The sequence below is a fragment of the Amblyomma maculatum genome, chromosome 6, assembly GCF_055883805.1.
Source record: "Amblyomma maculatum isolate TAMU_Amacu chromosome 6, ASM5588380v1, whole genome shotgun sequence".
Taxonomy (NCBI): Eukaryota; Metazoa; Arthropoda; class Arachnida; order Ixodida; family Ixodidae; genus Amblyomma; species Amblyomma maculatum.
The window spans coordinates 3,693,740-3,711,085 of NC_139349.1; the positions used below are offsets into that span (position 1 = coordinate 3,693,740).

At 43.0% G+C, this 17,346-nt stretch overlaps 1 protein-coding gene across 1 annotated transcript in view; it reads right to left on the reverse strand.

The window, feature by feature from the left end:
- LOC146184953 (protein turtle homolog B-like) overlaps window positions 1–17,346 on the reverse strand; it is a 645,660-nt gene that overhangs the window by 467,023 nt on the left and 161,291 nt on the right. Inside the window, exon 2 of the mRNA XM_084605918.1 lies at window positions 10,831–10,859. The gene's annotated coding sequence lies outside the window, so the exon portion shown is untranslated. The remainder of the gene's footprint in view (window positions 1–10,830; window positions 10,860–17,346) is intronic.

A 17,346-nucleotide genomic window follows, 5' to 3' on the forward strand; every position in this document is an offset into this window, starting at 1 on the left:
GTGATGAGGGGAACGTGTATATGCCTAACAGCTTTCACAATGCACTAGATTCTTAACCCCAGATCAAAGCAAGAGCTCCGCGAGACTATCGACCGCATTGGATTAGTTGTCGGAGTCAGCCATATTGGGCAGTGTTGACGACAAAATTCCTTATGCTTCGCTACGTTTAAGCTGAAGTTCATAGATGCATGATCCGCGAACCGCAGTATCACCACATCACATCACTTTATTTTCCTTAAAGACCCCTTGCGGGGTGTTACATAAGGGGTGGGTTTTTATGAAGTACAGGTGTTCAAAGCAGTTATGAATGTTCCAGGGCAGGTGATGGCAGCGATATCGTGGGGAAGGCCGTTCCAGTCAGCTGCTACTCGGCAAAAAAATGAATTAGAGAAAACAGTGGTACGGGCACGTGGGCGCAAAACTTGAAGAGGGTGACTGATGCGATGGGATCTGCGCGGCGGGGGTGCGCAGATGTAGGGTTCTTGTCTGAGTGGCGAATAAAAAAACTTGTGAAATAAGACGAGACTGGCAGTGCGACGGCGAGCAGAAAGGTTAGATAGACCTGATTGCAATTTTAGAGATGATATGCTAACGTCGTATGCATACGAGGAATGAATGAATCTGGTGGCCCTGTTCTGCACAGCTTCGAGGGCGTTTGTTAGATATGCTTGGTGAGGGTTCCAGATGGCCGATGCGAATTCCAGTTTAGTTCTGATGAGTGAAATGTATGCTTGTAGTCTTACATGTTGAGGGGCATCCCGCAGGTGACGTTTCAAGAAGCCGAGTGTTTTATTAGCTGATGATATCAGGTTAGTCACATGCAGACGCCAGGATAAATCATTAGAAATGGTGATACCTAAGTATTTGTACGACTGGACGAGGTCGACAGAGGATAGAAATTGTGTACTGGAAAACAAAAGGATTTCGGCGGCGGTGAAAAGACATATACTTACATTTGTTAGGGTTGAGTGTCATCAGCTGCTGCAAACACCAGTTTTGCACATGGTTTAGGTCAGCCTGTAGGGATTCTTGGTCAGAAGGGTTAGTGACTGAACGATAAATAACGCAGTCATCAGCAAACAGACGGATATGACAAGATACATGCTGGGGTAGGTCGTTAATGTAAATAAGGAATAACAAAGGACCGAGAACGGAACCCTGCGGGACGCCGGAGGTTACTGGAAGCGGGTGGGAGGGCTGATTATTAATGAAGACAGACTGAGAACGATGCGTGAGGAATTCTTTAATCCACGCGATGATGTTTGGATCTAGGTTCAGCTGAGAGAGTTTGAGAAGCAAGCGTTGATGAGGTACTTTATCGAAAGCCTTAGCGAAGTCTAGGAATATGGCATCAGTTTGTAGGTTAGTGTCAAGGTTGGCGTGAATGTCGTGAAGAAAAATGGCTAGCTGAGTTTCGCAGGAAAATCCTTTCCGAAATCCATGCTGGGACGGATGGAAGAAGTGATTGGAATCTAGGAATCGTATGATTTGGCTGTAAATGACATGTTCCATTAATTTGCACGGTACACTTGTTAATGAAATAGGGCGATAATTAAGAGGTGAATCAGTAGTACCGGTTTTGTGGATGGGAACGACCTTCCCCACTTTCCAGTCGTCAGGAATGGCTCCTTCAGACAATGATTGCGTAAACAGTGCACAAAGGATACTGGAGCAAGCTAGTTTAGCGTTCTTTAAACTTTAAAAAGTAGAAACCGGTGTGGTAGAGTGATCAGTTTAGCTTGTTTTTTTAGAGGATTTCCTTTGACTGTGGCGGCACCTTGCTCGGGAAACACGTTCTAAGCACTGCAGCGCCGATTAAGGCAGTACGAAATGCTATGCACGGGCTTGAGCTCTCTCATATGCATCCTTTGCTCCGTTTTCATGACGTAGCTTAGCACAAGCGGAAGACAAGAGACGCGCAAAACAAAAAACGGGTTCGGCAGTCATACACGTCATGCTGCTTCCTGAATCCACCAAAAAGGTCATGTCTACAAGTCTGCCAAAATCAGTGTTTTTATCATGGTGCTGTCAACCTCAACTTGCTCAGGTGGTCTGAGTCTGACGACGACTGCACGCGGTACCCCAGAGCCCTCACATTATGAGCTAAAACTGTAAAAACTGATCGGTCAATAGGATGGAGCAAGCAAGACCACAGGGCAGTCGTTTCTCTTATTGGGCCCCCCTTACAAATTTCGCACAGCTACGAGGGGGATTGGCTACACTGACACATGTAACCATAAGAAAAAGGTATTATATTGAATGATGAGATTAAATTATATATATATATATATATATATATATATATATATATATATATATATATATATATATATATATATATATATATCGAAAGAAAGAGACAGGGAAATTGGCGCATCTAGCAGGGACTTCTACCAGAGGCGTTGTTATATTTGTAAACCGCGGAGCGAACCATCCCGAAGCCTAGCCTCATTCAGGTCAAGCCGGTAATCATATTTCTTTTTCTTTCGTTTTCTTTAGTGATCAAAAAGACACAAGAGAGAACGCATACATTGGAAAAACAATTACAAGGTTCCACTGTATGACGGAAAACGTGCTCAGGCCATGGCACCTAATGGCAAAGTTAGGGGAAAAAATGCCCGAGAACGATATTCAATATCATCGGATAGGTATTAGCCGTTTTGATTTTTTTTTAAAGCCCATTTCTATTTATTAACTGGGGAGTTTTATGAGGGCACCAGCAAAAACAACGACTACTTGATGATCGTCGCAAACATAATGCACGGTTAGGGCACCCTTGTTTGCTATCAGGTGGTATATCTCTCGAACGTCTGTCTTTGTGGGTGCTCTACTTCTGCATTATTTTGCGTCTATGCTCTATTTTGGTTTGCTAGAGCAATACAACTTGGTTAGGTGGCATAACTTAAAGTGAGTAGCCACCCTAGCATGTCTCTTGCTTGTGCTAATGAAGTTTAAAACATAACTAATTAGTAGACAGTAATGTTTTGCATTGACATCCAGTTTAAGTGTAAGGGGCCAGACCGAAGCTAATGTTTGGTTTGTATTCGAACCGACCGAGAGAAAAATATGCTACTAGGAATTTCAGTGACAATATATAACCCGTCATTCCCCAAAGGTCGAAAAACTGAAAAAGTGAAGTACTCTTGAAAAAATTGGAGGCTTATCAAGGTTAAGCTCAGTGGATGCGAAGCATGTTAAGCAGCTGCCTCAGTGTGGATGGGGCTAAGTAACGGAGACGTGGTTTGAAGTTAATCGTCGTAGGCATCTTGACCGCATACACGCCCGGCGCAAAGACGCTGGCGCGGTTGCGGGCACAGAGACTGACGCGACGGCGGGCGCGCGCCGCTTCATTCCTGGCGTGACGTCACATATCACGTGATGCAGCGATGGTGGCGCCGCCGCCGCGTCGCGCGCGACGGCGCGAACCAAAGCGTGGAGGCCTCCGCCGGGCGACGTCCGACGGCGCGATATGAGGTCCCATCTGCAGCCGGTGTGACGTCATCACGCGACGTCACATCGACATGGCTTCACAGTGATGTAAATGATGAGGACGTTTTCCCTCCCTCTTATACTGTATTTCGAAAAGACAGGGAATCTAGGGGTGGTGGAGTGGCTGTCCTAATTAAGAAACAAATTGAAGCTGTTTTGCAAGATGACGTACATGATATTGAATGCCTGTGTGTGAAACTCTCCTGTTGGGGACAAAACTTTGTGTTATATGCTGTTTATAGACCCCCTAGTTCTGGAACTGACTACCTAACTAAACTAGAAAATCATCTCTTACAGTACCAAAACAGTAAAATTTTATTGATGGGTGACTTCAACTTACCAGGTGTGGATTGGGAACTCCTTGAGTGTATCGGTGCTTGCACAAAGCAAGCCAGCATATTGTTTAAAATAATGCTTACCCACAACCTGACGCAAATAGTTCATGAACCAACCCGTATTGTCGGTCCCACGAAGTCATTGTTAGATTTGCTGTTCGTCCCTCGCGACATCGTGAATTTTACGGTTTCTGTGGAACAAGGCCTGTCTGACCACCGCTTGGTTAGTGCTTCCTTTCCTCTAGTAAGGCAAACAAAAAAGAAACACTTATCTTCACGTTACTTTAAAGATTATTCGCGTGCCAATGACGCGTCTATCATTGAACATCTCGAAACTTCCCTTGTTGATTTCGATGACGCCGATGTCTGCGCACTCTGGGACAGTTTCAAAAAAATCTGTTCGTATTGTATCAATACTTTTGTACCTAACAGGCACAAAAAAGAAAGAAAGGAATGGATGGAAGGCATGGATGACACGCAGTATAATTCAAATGAGGCGAAGGGTAAAACGGTACAAGAAAAAACGCGCAGATCCTCATGTGCTAAAGGAATTACTGGACAATCTAGCACGTGCCTTACGTGATTCAAAAGATTATTTCTTCAACACATCCCTTCAAAACTTTATAAAAACCGAGCCAAGTAAGTTTTGGAATTACATTAGTGAAAAAAAGAAAGCAGTCACACAAATATTGGTGGACAACACTACGGTATGTGATCCAAAGGCTATTACTGAACATTTTAATAGTTATTTTCAAAGTGTATTTTCTGCCCCGAGCACAGGTACCGACAATAGCCGAGTGTATTACCCCGCCGAAGTGAATTTTATTACTTATCCTGGTGTCCTTTCAATGTTGCTGAACTTGAAAACCAAAACGTCATGTGGCCCTGACAACATTCCAAACGCATTTCTGCGACGCTATGCCGAAACTCTGGCTCAATTCCTCGTAATAATTTTTCGCGCTTTAATGTCATTGGGTAAAACACCCGATGACTGGAAGACAGCTCGAATTGTTCCCGTTTATAAAAAAGGAGACCGTCTTCTCTTGCAGAACTACCGTCCCATATTATTGACATCCCCATGCTGTAAACTATTAGAACATATAGTTGCACATTGTATGAACGAATTTTTAGAAAAAAATCGCGTGCTATCTAGCTTCCAGCATGGGTTCAGAAAAGGACTCTCGACGGTAACACAGCTAATTACAGTAATAAATTCATTTACTTCCTCTATAGATAATAAAGGCCAAATCGATGCAATATTTTTGGATTTTAGCAAGGCATTTGACAAAGTTCCTCATGATAAACTAATTTTTAAAATGAAAGAAATTGGCATTCCTGATATTTTAGTAACATGGATTAATGCATACTTAAAAGACCGCAAACAGTTTGTTGAAGTGGGGGGACAACGTTCGGGCTCTCTCCCAGTTTCATCCGGTGTTCCCCAAGGAAGCGTTCTGGGCCCTCTGCTTTTCCTTTTGTATGTCAATGATATTGTTGAAGTTGTTAACCCACCAGTGCAAATTCGATTGTTTGCTGACGATTGTATTCTATACAGAGAAGTTACAAATAGGGAAGATCAATGTGACCTGGACAGTGCCTTGAACAACGTTTTCGAATGGTGCGACCGATGGGACATGATTCTGAATGCTGATAAAAGTGTTTATATGCCGATAACCCGAAAAACCATACGTCATAGCTGCACATATAAATTAGGTTCTCTCCTTCTTCAACAAGTATCCAACTACAAATACCTAGGAGTAACCATAAGTAGCAATCTATCGTGGAACTTGCACATAAACAATATCTGCTCTGCTGCATTTAGAAAATTGTGCTGCTTAAGACATAAACTAAAAAATGCTCCTTCTAACATTAAGCTACTTTGTTATTCTTCATTAATTAGACCTAAACTCGAATATGCATGCATAGTGTGGGACCCGTATACTAAATCTAACGTAAAAAATCTGGCAAGAATACAGAGAAGAGCTGTCAGGTTTATTTTTAATAAATATGCAAGGTCTGACTCCCCAACCACTTTAATGGAGACAAATAAAATTGAACTACTTGAACATCGAAGAAGAAAGCTTAGATTAAAGTTTATTTATCAGTTATTACATAACAAACTCGGTTTGGATCCATCATCATACTTAACGCCGGCAACAACCAGACAAACTCGTCAACACCATCCCAGTCCCCTAACCCCTATATTCGCTAGAACAGACACTTACAAATTTTCGTTCTTTCCACGCACGATAACAGATTGGAATCAGCTAGTTAATCCATTGTCCCTTGAGTTTTAACCAATTGCTGCTATACTGTGTTGTCTTTTTTTTTTTTAAGTGTTGCGTTTTCTTTTGTACCTTGATTGACTTGTTCACCCACCCTGCTTGGACTCAGTGTCCGCAGTATTTTGTAAATAAATAAAAATAAATAAAAATGTGATCTCACTTCAAGATCAATGGTGGCCACCGCCGGGAGGCGACCGACGGCGCGATATGAGGCCCCATCTGCAGCCGGTGTGACGTCATCACGTGACGTCATGTCACGTGACCCCACTTCAGGGTCAATGGTGGCCACCGCCGGGCGTCGCGCGAAGGCCCGAAACCTACGTTAATATGCTTCGCATAAAAGTTTTGCCGATGGGTCAGTGATGTCTTCCGCCATCGAACAACGTCTGCCTAGTGAGGCAGAAGCCCTTATATGGCCCTTTTTTTGGTTGATGACCCTTATCCCAATCATTTCACCTCAGAAGGGCCCGGCACAAGGCTGGGGGAAATCTTGTAGCCATTGAAAAACCGCTGGCCAACCAGCGACACCAGAGATCGAACCAGGTACCTCCCGAATGCGCGGCGGATGCTCTACCAAAAAGCCCCCGCTTCGGCGCCACACAAGTAAAGACGGCAACGTTCTTCATTGCATGCGCTTTTCTCTTTTCTCTGGAATCGTTAGCCTAAAGCATTTGTTTTTGTTCGGACCCAAAGTATGGGCATTATGTATATTACAATGATATCCCCAAAACACTTGTCTTTAAGTTTATAGGACGCCCTATATAAGCGCCAAAACGAACACATGTATAATTTTGACAGTTACCTCCGCACAAATACGTTTTTATCTGAGCAAAAAAAAAAGAAAAAGAAAACACGCATAAACATTCAGCAGCAAGAATTAAACTATTTAAATTTTATTCGTCAATCAAAGATGACTGTGTTAGTAAAAACGTCTAGTTGGAAGCGCAGACAGCTTTTATGAAATTTTTTTGCGTCACGAATGACATGACAACATTTGGATGCATGAATGATTCTTTTTTCAGCACAATCTGCACAAAAATAAAGTTTACCGTCCCGCTATCGTAAAGCATTATGTTTTCTCTTCATTCGCAATCTGCCGAACTGTCGATATATATGTATGTATGTATGTATGTATGTATGTATGTATGTATGTATGTATGTATGTATGTATGTATGTATGTATGTATGTATGTATGTATGTATGTATGTATGTATGTATGTATGTATGTATGTACGTGCGTATGTACGTATGTATGTATGTACGTGTGTATGTATGTATGTATGTATGTATGTATGTATGTATGTATGTATGTATGTATCTATGTATGTATGTATGTATGTATGTATGTATGTATGTATGTATGTATGTATGTATGTATGTATGTATGTATGTATGTATGTATGTATGTATGTATGTATGTATGTATGTATGTATGTATGTATGTATGTATGTATGTATGTATGTATGTATGTATGTATGTATGTATGTATGTATGTATGTATGTATGTATGTATGTATGTATGTATCTTCGAAATCCATGCTGTAAAAAGCAGGAAAAAGTAGCAATACCTGAAGGAGTAACTGCCTAGGTGACACGTGTGTACATAAAAATAAGAATATTCCTTTTTTTTAAGCATTACCAGTAACAACCAAAGCCTCAAATAATATTTCGGGTTTAACTTGGTTGAACGGATGATGCCGAGAAAAAGTTCTATCTGAATTACCCATGGCATGACATATGCACTGTGACGTCGCGATCTGGCAAGCCAATCAAGAGTAAGGCACAAAAGATCCAAGATCGCTCCTCGGCTCTTGAGTTCAAATCAGTGCTTTGCTACTAATACACTGGGCTGTGGCATTGACTGATGCGAGATTAAATGGGTATAAGAGCATACGTGAAAACTACCCTGGAGAAATCTAATGATTGTATTGCAACGCCTGGTAATGGCTTGCTTACTTTCTGAGATACTATATACGCTCAGCACACCTAAAATGTAGTACGTGAAAGCTCGTTAATTGGAACCTCGATAATTCGAATTTTCGGATAATTCGAACTACACTACTTGGTCCGGCCAAGCTCCATAGAGATCAGTGTATAAAAAAGCCCGTTAATTCGAACGCGAGTCGGTTTCGCTACGGATAATTCGAACTACGCGCCGCCGCGTCTGCGCGGCTTGGCGCACATCACGCGGCAAAAAAAAGAAAAAGGCAAAGAAACACCTCCGCGATCGGTAGGCATAATTAGAGGCTGCGCACGTCCAAAACGGGGACAGAATAAGGAACCAGGTAAAACCATGGAAGAGTGGGTAAAACCTAAATGGCGCCATACCGGCGTGGCGACCGGCGGCGTTGAAGGGAGGGGACGCGGCCGCGGCAAGGTCAGTGCATGGTCGCGCGGCGGCGGCTGCCTGCTCTCTCTTCTGCGCAACTTCAGTAGTTCGCAACTAAATACTCGTTAATTCCAACCCTGTTAATTTGAAAATAGGGATAAGTACTGTCGGCGCGGTCCCAGCCAATGCCCATAAAAGGCTGTGATCTCGGACGAACACTACGAATTAAACGTTTTTTTTTTTTTTTTTTTTTTGCGATAGCCATCCAACCTTCCACCCATCAGTCGTCAACGGAAGCACGCGAGTCAGCCGCGATCATGACGCCGGCTTTTAGCACCGTTCGCTCCGATGATTGGAGTGGCAGTAGACGGCGCCGCCCGCCCAAGTCGCTCATAGCATGATAAAGCGAACGTACTGAAAAGGAGGCTTGCACAACCGGATAAGCGCTGGCACTTTGCCAAGTTCGCTTTCCTCCCCCCTGCCGGAGCTAAATTCAAAAGATAAACACGCCGTTATCGCTGCGCAGCATCTTGGCGCACTGCCAAGAAATGTGTTGTGGACCGTGAAGGCGCGAAACAGAGGGACGCGCCAACGACTGACGCCTTTATTATTATTATTTTTTTTTCAGATTCGTAGGCACAAATCGGGTCTGGGGGGGTTCATTATGCGAGCGAGTTCGTTACGCGACTAAATACGGTACATCTACCGTAGTACAAACGGTTTTGGTCAGTTTTTTCGAAGCCATTCGATAATTCGAACATCGGATAATTCGAACTTTTTTCCCGGTCCCGTGAAGTTCGAATTAACGAGCTTCTACTTATATTGCGAACTGCCACAGCGTGCCAAGGCTTGTTTTCCCAAAATGCGACGTAAATAAAACTTCCGACTGGCGTCTTGTTTCTGAATCGCAGCTCTTTCTGCCGTTGTCTAGCAGTCGGTTCACTCTTCTTTCAAATACCCTGACCCAATGAGGTGGCAGTGAATGACGACGTATTACGCAGATTTCCAACACTGAATTACTGCCCTCCTTCTCGTACCTCCCCCCTTCTCCGCTCTGTGCTTCTACCTCGCTTCTTTTTCTGATTGTGTGTCTTACGTCTTCCATCTTTGCATGGTTAGTCGCTGCTTTGTATCAGAAACAATGGCGCTTCCTAGGGCGATATCCCTGCCCATGAATAAAAGCAAAGTTAGAAACTGGAAGCATGCGCGAAAGAGCAGACAGGACAAACAAAGCAGAAAGGTGTTGCACAAAAAGAAAAAAAAAAACGATGGCGACTGTGAAAGTGTCAACAGGGCGGCCCTGCCGTAGCATGTTGTGCGGCCTTGTCGTTTTTCATCTGCCTCTGAAAAGTTTGTCAGTGGGAAACAATTGTCGCAGCAGTAATTAAATCCCCCGTTTGGAATTACTTTTTTTCTTTTGGTTATGCAGCACGCTCTGCAACTGTGTGATGCCCGTCAGCCTTACAAGCCCACACGGCATACGTCGCTGTCACCGTCTTATTTCCGTTTTCTTCTTTATCGCATTAGGTCCTGCTAACTTAGTTTGCCTGCTGATGATAGTCATAATTATGAAAAATAAAACACGGAAAATTTTATGAACTTAGTGAGAACGTTAAGGCGGGAATGGGGTACAAGTCGGTTGTTTTCTAGCTCGCATGTGCGTTTCCTCATCGTCGACGCTGGTCGTTATCAATCAATCAATCAATCAATCAATCAATCAATCAATCAATCAATCAATCAATCAACCAATTAATCATGCAAGCAAGCAAGTGTATTTTGCACGAGCAAAAAAGGTGGCAGGAGAAAAAGCTGCATTGTTTGCAGCATGATGAGGCTCCAGCCACCCATACAATAGACACTTGAAGAGCGTAGACAGTTGCTCTACTCAGCCTTGAAACCATTGAGCCGATCTCATTCAGCAATACTTGTGAGCGATAATCTTAGCTTTCCGTAGAACACAGCATAAAAGCTATAGTGCTCTGTTTCTAATGTGCTTTAATTGATGGTGAGCTGTGTAGCTTCTCTAATCATGGATGTTTGTAATCGTGATGGGATAAGAATGACTAATATACCTCATTGCTTTGTTTAGCTTACTAGCTGTGCACCATTGAATCTTATGAAATCACTTTGAGTTCCGAAACATATCTATGGGATATGCAGCGTAGTTGACATCTTTGCGTCATTATCTGCCTTTACGTCCCACACGCACGGTACAGATAAGACAACCTAAAGGCGTAAGCGAATTATGCAAAGCAAAGAAGAAAAGGTCAAAGTGAAGCAACCTGCTCTTCACTGATATGTAAGCGCTTTTGTTTGCCAAGATGTAATTATAAGATGTTTTGCTGAGCTTTAAGCTTTGTTTTTGGAAAACAGGTAGCGAAGATACATACCTTTGCTGTATTTGTGGGCTGCTTCATTCCTGAAAGTAAACAAAATCACATCGTGTCGGTGAAATGAGTTTCACTACTATCATCTCATTCAATATATAATGTACATGCATTCGAGTTACGAAAATGGTTCTAGATTTAGTTACGTTATTAGCCTAATTGTTCTGAAAGAAATGTTTCTGGTCTGATGATTCAACGAACATGGCATGATTTTCACTTGTGCATGGTCAACGCCACATAGCAAGATTTAGCAGGTACCGAGACTGTTCTGACCGATGTATGAAATGTAACCGCATGTTATAAGAGTAATGAAATACGGAAGCAGGTCTGACTTGCGTCACCTGGTTACACAATATAGCAACAATGAAGTTTGCACTAAAATGCAAAGAAGACCCAATATTGAGTTTCGTAACATGTAGAGCTCAGCGCAAAAAAACACATATGCTATAACTAAAACAAAATGACAGCAGAAATAATATTTATAAAGATGTCATGATATAAATTTTGAACACTGGTCATGAAAATGATATGTTGCACGGAGACGAGAGAATCTTAAAAATGACAAAAGGTATAGAAAAGATGCATCACGTACGCACACGTTTGTTAAGATATGATATTATTAAAATAGAATGGTGTTTTTTTTTATGTTACACTGGTAAATATAGGCGAAATCAATAATTTATAACGAAGGCCGTGCCGGTTTGAGACTATTGCGGGGAGGCTCTTTCCGGGGAAAGGAAGTTGAGAATACCTTCTCAAGGGCTGTTGGCGGGCTAGTTGGTGAATGTCTACTGTACTTTTGTGTCGTGTTTGGTGCGCATTTCACCATGACTACAGTACACCTTCTCAAGAAATCAAAAATCTGAAATTCTCTACTCATCCAACTGAAAGTCATGCACGATAGCTAAACGGACATACGTTTCGGTTATTGCTCACCCCTTTTTTCTTTTTGTTTATTCGTTATCCTTTATTGACGCCTGCAGTGCCATATTGTTCATCATCCGCTCTTGCCCCTGCACCTTCTCGTGACAGTGCCGCCTTGCCGCTGAATTAGCAAAAAGCTGCTTGCCCAGCTGCACTTTTTGAGTCTCATTATATATATATATATATATATATATATATATATATATATATATATATTTATTGTACCTCTTGTTTTATTTATTTTTATACTGGAAATGTATATATATATATATACATATATATATATATATACATTTCCAGTATAAAAATAAATAAAACAAGATGTACAATAAATGTCATTTGTACTTCTCTCAGAGAAGCATAAAACCGTCGTTTAGGCAACCATATTAAAAGCGTCACCAAAGATAATTCGTTTAGTAAGCCATTCGTAATATGGTACTAGTATCCATATCCATAATCATCTTTTTTTTCTATTAACTGTCATAACCGGATTCCGGCCAAAACTGCTGTGCAGGGTAATTGAATTACAAGCCAACAATCAAACGGCACTTGATGACCAACGTTTGTTTTAAACCTAAATATCAGACTTCCTCAGGACAACTGTCTCGTGTACCAGCCCGTGTTCACTGCACTCATGACTCAAGAAATACCGTTTAATGAGAAAGCATTGCGAATAGGCTAAAAACTTTTAGTTCGATCAGCAAGTTAGAATGCACTAATGGCACTCCTAATTCAAGCCAAAAGTGCGGTGTTTCACTGCATTCCTTCATTCAGGCGACGTGATAAAAAGTGGGCATTATTAGCAAAAACCTAACTGTTTTCACATTTTTCTCAACTATCAGCTATTGGGGAGCGCTGAAACGAAGAAAACAGAGGGAAATCGACACTCTCGATCCTACGAAGTAAAAGAGCCAAGCAAATGTAAAATGGGCAAAGGAGGAATAGGACGACTTCGAACTGCTCAGCGTTGTCTGAATTGGGTTATTGCAGACAAATCAATCACCGCAATGCGCACTAGGATGGCATCAGTCATACTATGTCAATAAGTAGCCAAATGCGCCGCGGTATCAGCACTGACTCAAAGCTTGAAGCTTAAAAATGCCTAGATTAGTAATTTCTAAATAAATGCTGCGTTTCAAGGTCAGTACGTCAAGTGGACAGACTGAGGTAAAAAGCAAAATATGTTTAAGAGAAACATCAAAGCGCAGCGTATTTCAGTTATATAGTGATGCCAGAGTCATACCTCAGCCCGAGCGTGCCAGTTTGGTTTGCAGCCGTATGCTGGGGTTCCACATATGACAAAATGTAACTGCTTTATAAATATGGGCTGAACATACTAGAAATCTGCCAGTTGTCCAATATTTCGCTCCGTATCTGGCTCTGCTCTGCGGGGAATATATATATATATATATATATATATATATATATATATATATATATATATATATATATATATATATATATTTTTTTTTCACAAATAGAACGGAATGAATGACAGTACAAATGGACATTTGAAAATTATTTTCAAAAAGTGTGTTGATTCTCCCATTACAGAACACATACCAAAACTCGTTTGTCGCCGCCAGCAATAAAAGTTCAATCTTTCGTGGCACAGAAACGAAGGCGTGGTATGTTTACCTCATCTGGCAAAGAAAAACATTTAATGAAAATACTCTGGATATTGTCCTGAAGTATATTTAGACATGAAGCGTAGCATAATCTGTACTATACTTCATATATATGAGTGTCTTAACATTAAAAAGTAAGAGTAGGCCACATGGTTACAAACGAAATGTTTTAATTTAAGAGGCAATAATAAAGACCTCGGAAACGCACGAGGTCCGTCACATAAATATAAGCACCTTTATGTACTCCGTCTATCTAACATTAAATCTAAAGAACATATTAGCCTACTTTATGTCCTAATTCAGCTTTATTTTCTAGCAACAAGCATTGTGTACTTTAACAACATATTGTTTTTCAGTCATAAAATGAATTTTTGATTCACATCAACGTAAACGGTCTAAAAACATTACGTCATCACCTAATGAAAGCAAACAAGGCGATACTTGATCATGCAACAAACGTTTGCGCAGGAATTCCTCACAGAAGACTAAGTGTATACAACACTGACACGCCTGACATTCCATTCAATCCAAAATGCGGAATTCTCCAGCTAACAATTGCGACCAAATAAAGACTAAAAGGGAGGTCAAAGCCAACTTAGATAAAGAAAATAGAACAAAGCGGACGAACTTAAATGAGAGTCAAAAAGCGCTGCTTAAAAAAACCTTTCCAAACCTTTTATTCATGAAATAACGGCTGTTGGAAAATCGCGTACCTAAGCTGACGAAACCAGACAGAACCAACCTATAATAAAATAAATGTCATAAAAAAAAAACACGGCGGCTCAAAAGAGGAGTGACACTGTACATTAAAAAAAAAAAAAAAACACGCTGCTTTGTCTGCGACAAAGAAAAAAAAAACTACTTTCGAACGAAGAAACACAGTGACGCGAATTTCGCGCTCTGAGCGAGTACGTGACTAGAGGAGCCGAGCTTTACGACCAACTAGGGGAAAGCCACGGATGCTTTAAAAACCCAGCGAAAAAGGGAAGGTACCGGAAGGGAGGAAACCCAGGACTCGGCGAGCAAAGGGAGGGAGACGAGAAGCGGCGCGCGAAGGCAAACTGCGAATTAGAATTGGGAAGCAAACAACAACGCATTGCGTCCTCTTTCAGTGCATCCCCGCGCCCTTTCGTGTCAGCACGGCCTCCATTCCCGCGGGCAACCGAGCCGCCGCGAATTGGCGATGCTCCTCAACGGCTATTTCTCTGGGGCGAAAAGGGAAGAAAATGTGCGAACAATGCTCGTCTCGCGTTTCCCCCGCGCCGTGGTGGAACGCCGTCGCCTCGTGCCGGGGGCGAAAGAAGACGGCGGCTCGCGGGCACGTCTTTTCCGAAAACACAGGGCAAAATGGGTGCTTGGGGAAGAGAGGGGATGGAAAGGCGGGGGAGAAGAGAGATTCGAAGGCAGCGACAAGACGAAGCGCTGCGCAAAAAAAAAAAGAAAAGAAGAAAGCAATAGACGCGACACGGCCCACCATTCCGCTCCCCTTTTCTTCCGCCTCCTTAGCTGTGCATTAGGAATTGGAAAGCGCACGAGAGAAACAGTAGCGCACACGTTTGACGTACAAAAGAACGACAGAGGAAGATAGCGAGGACACAAAAGGTGTATTTAACGCCAGGCGGCAACGATTTCACGTTCCTTCCTCAAACCAGGCCGCGAGTAGCGAAAGGAAAGGGAGACGCAAAACTCTTGAAACAGAGAATAACGAATCACGACTCCTTCACAAACAAGGGCGGAGGACGGTTCGCCATAAAAACACAGCAGAGCCCGTGGGAATACTCCGAGTGGAACGAACGACGATGACGACGGCGACCATCCCCGGCTGTGATATAAAGAATCGAAAGCGGAGGGCGCTTTTAAGCATTTCCTTTCTGCTTCTTCCTCTCTTCTTCGTGGCAGCGGAAGGTTGAACGTTGGAAAGCGCGGGAAAGGCGCCTGGCTAAACCTAGTGGAAAGAGGTAGCACCCACGCAAAGCTCGACATGCGGGAGAGAACTCGTGGCGTCGATTCGTGCAAAAGACACAGGAAAGCTTCAAAATAGAGCTCTGTAGAGAAAGAAGGAAGACGCAAGGGGTTAGATGGCGCGAAACATGAAGAGGATAAAACGAGCGAGAAGAAACCGACAGCTCGATCCTTCGGCACCGACTCGGATCAAAGCTTTGCAGGGAGAGAACACGAAGAGCAGATGAAAGGTAACATGTGGCAGGAGAAAAAAAAATAAATGGGTAAAAGAATGAAAAGTCACAGAGAGAGAGAAAAAAAGCGTAAGCAGCGGAGAACGCAAATGTAATTTGAGCTGAGTTGTTCATGTCTCGAACCGAATCGACTCTGTCCCACGGGAATGTCACTCCGCTGATGTGGACCCGCTGGCCTGAGTGTTCTCGCCTCAATCACGGCCCTTTTTCTCTTCGCGGACTAAGCTTCTAGTAGGCTTCAGTTGGCCTGCATTTACCTTTCGCGGCTGTTCTTGACTCGTTCTCTTCATAGCTGCTGTAATGAGGCGTGGCGATACCTTTATTTGGAACTTGTTTCTTGCGGTTACAGTTAACGTCACATCATGTCTAGGGAGCTGAAGCGTGTTGTAAGATGGCGCAGCCAGATGTGCGTTTTCGGGAAGTGGATCCGATTTCGGTCGTAATTTGCTGCAGAAGCATTTGGCCATGAGCCTTTGGCGCCGGTCACCGGTGCTATCCAGTCTTGGCGACCACGCTTGGATGGAAATAATACGCAAGGCGTCATTGTACCGTGCACTATGAGTGAATGATGAAGAACCCTAGTTAGTCCAAAATAATCTTAAGTCCTCCACAATGACACCTCATATATACAGTATACCATACCATCACACCTCATACCTTACCCTACCAACCGTACCGTACCGTATAGCATACCATACCGTACCATATCAATATCCATATTATACCATGCCATGTCATCTCATGTCATGTCATACCATAAAACACCATGCCATATATTTAATGAACACTCGGTGATGATGATGGCAGTGAAAAAGTCTGTTGTCTCCAAAAGAAGGATCAGAAGAAGGGGGAATCAGAGCATAGCAAAAGCTTTCGCGTAACTGTAAGCCATTTCTTGACACCAACCCCACATGACATCTCACGGCAGGAAGACATTCGAATGCACACCTCGTGGAGATGACAAAACGCCCCAAATCCTGGCAACCAGGCCTATAATACCGACGTCAATCTGCACAAGCCATAGAGTTTCTTACACTGACTAGAGGGAAAGCTGAAGGCGCTGCACTTCAGCCACCATGGGCGCGCTAAGAATCATGGGCCGGTGCCCTACTTGATGTGGGACAGTCGGTTTTTCTCGGGTGCACGGAGTGGCGTTACTATGATGTTTCTTTTTCATCATCATCATCTCGAGGTGCGTACAAAGACCGCAAAAGCAGCGAAGGCACAAAAGCAGACGTCGCCAATAAAAGGTTTCTGTTTCCCGTAATGCCACTAAAAACTTCCTTAAGTGATTGCGCAAGCATAGATATTTCCAAAACGTTTTTTTTCCTTTCAAAGTGTGCCTATTAAGTGCAAAATATTGGTATTTGTGATGCTCGAAACTAAGCCAATAGGAGAAAGAGACATCGCTTATATTTTATAAATTTCGCACTGACCCATGCTATACCGGACGGATATACCGGACGGATTAGAAAGTTCTCGTTGCCGACCGATGGGCTGGCCGCCAGCCGAGTGGTGTGTTCAGCCATCCGGTGCGTCTTCTACGCGTCTCGTTCCTTGCGTTCTTGTTCCCATAGGGCTTCGCCATCGGCTCGACCTATTTGTTGCTCCGTGTCTTGGCATTACCGCTGGGCGAAACGTTCTACCCGCTCTTCAGGTGTCTCCGACGCACGCTTAGCGCTTCATGCTTACGCTGAGGCCTCTTCACGCCCAGCAACGATTTTGGTGTCGTCCGAAACAGCCTCTCGCTCCCCGCGAAGATGCCGCACGTC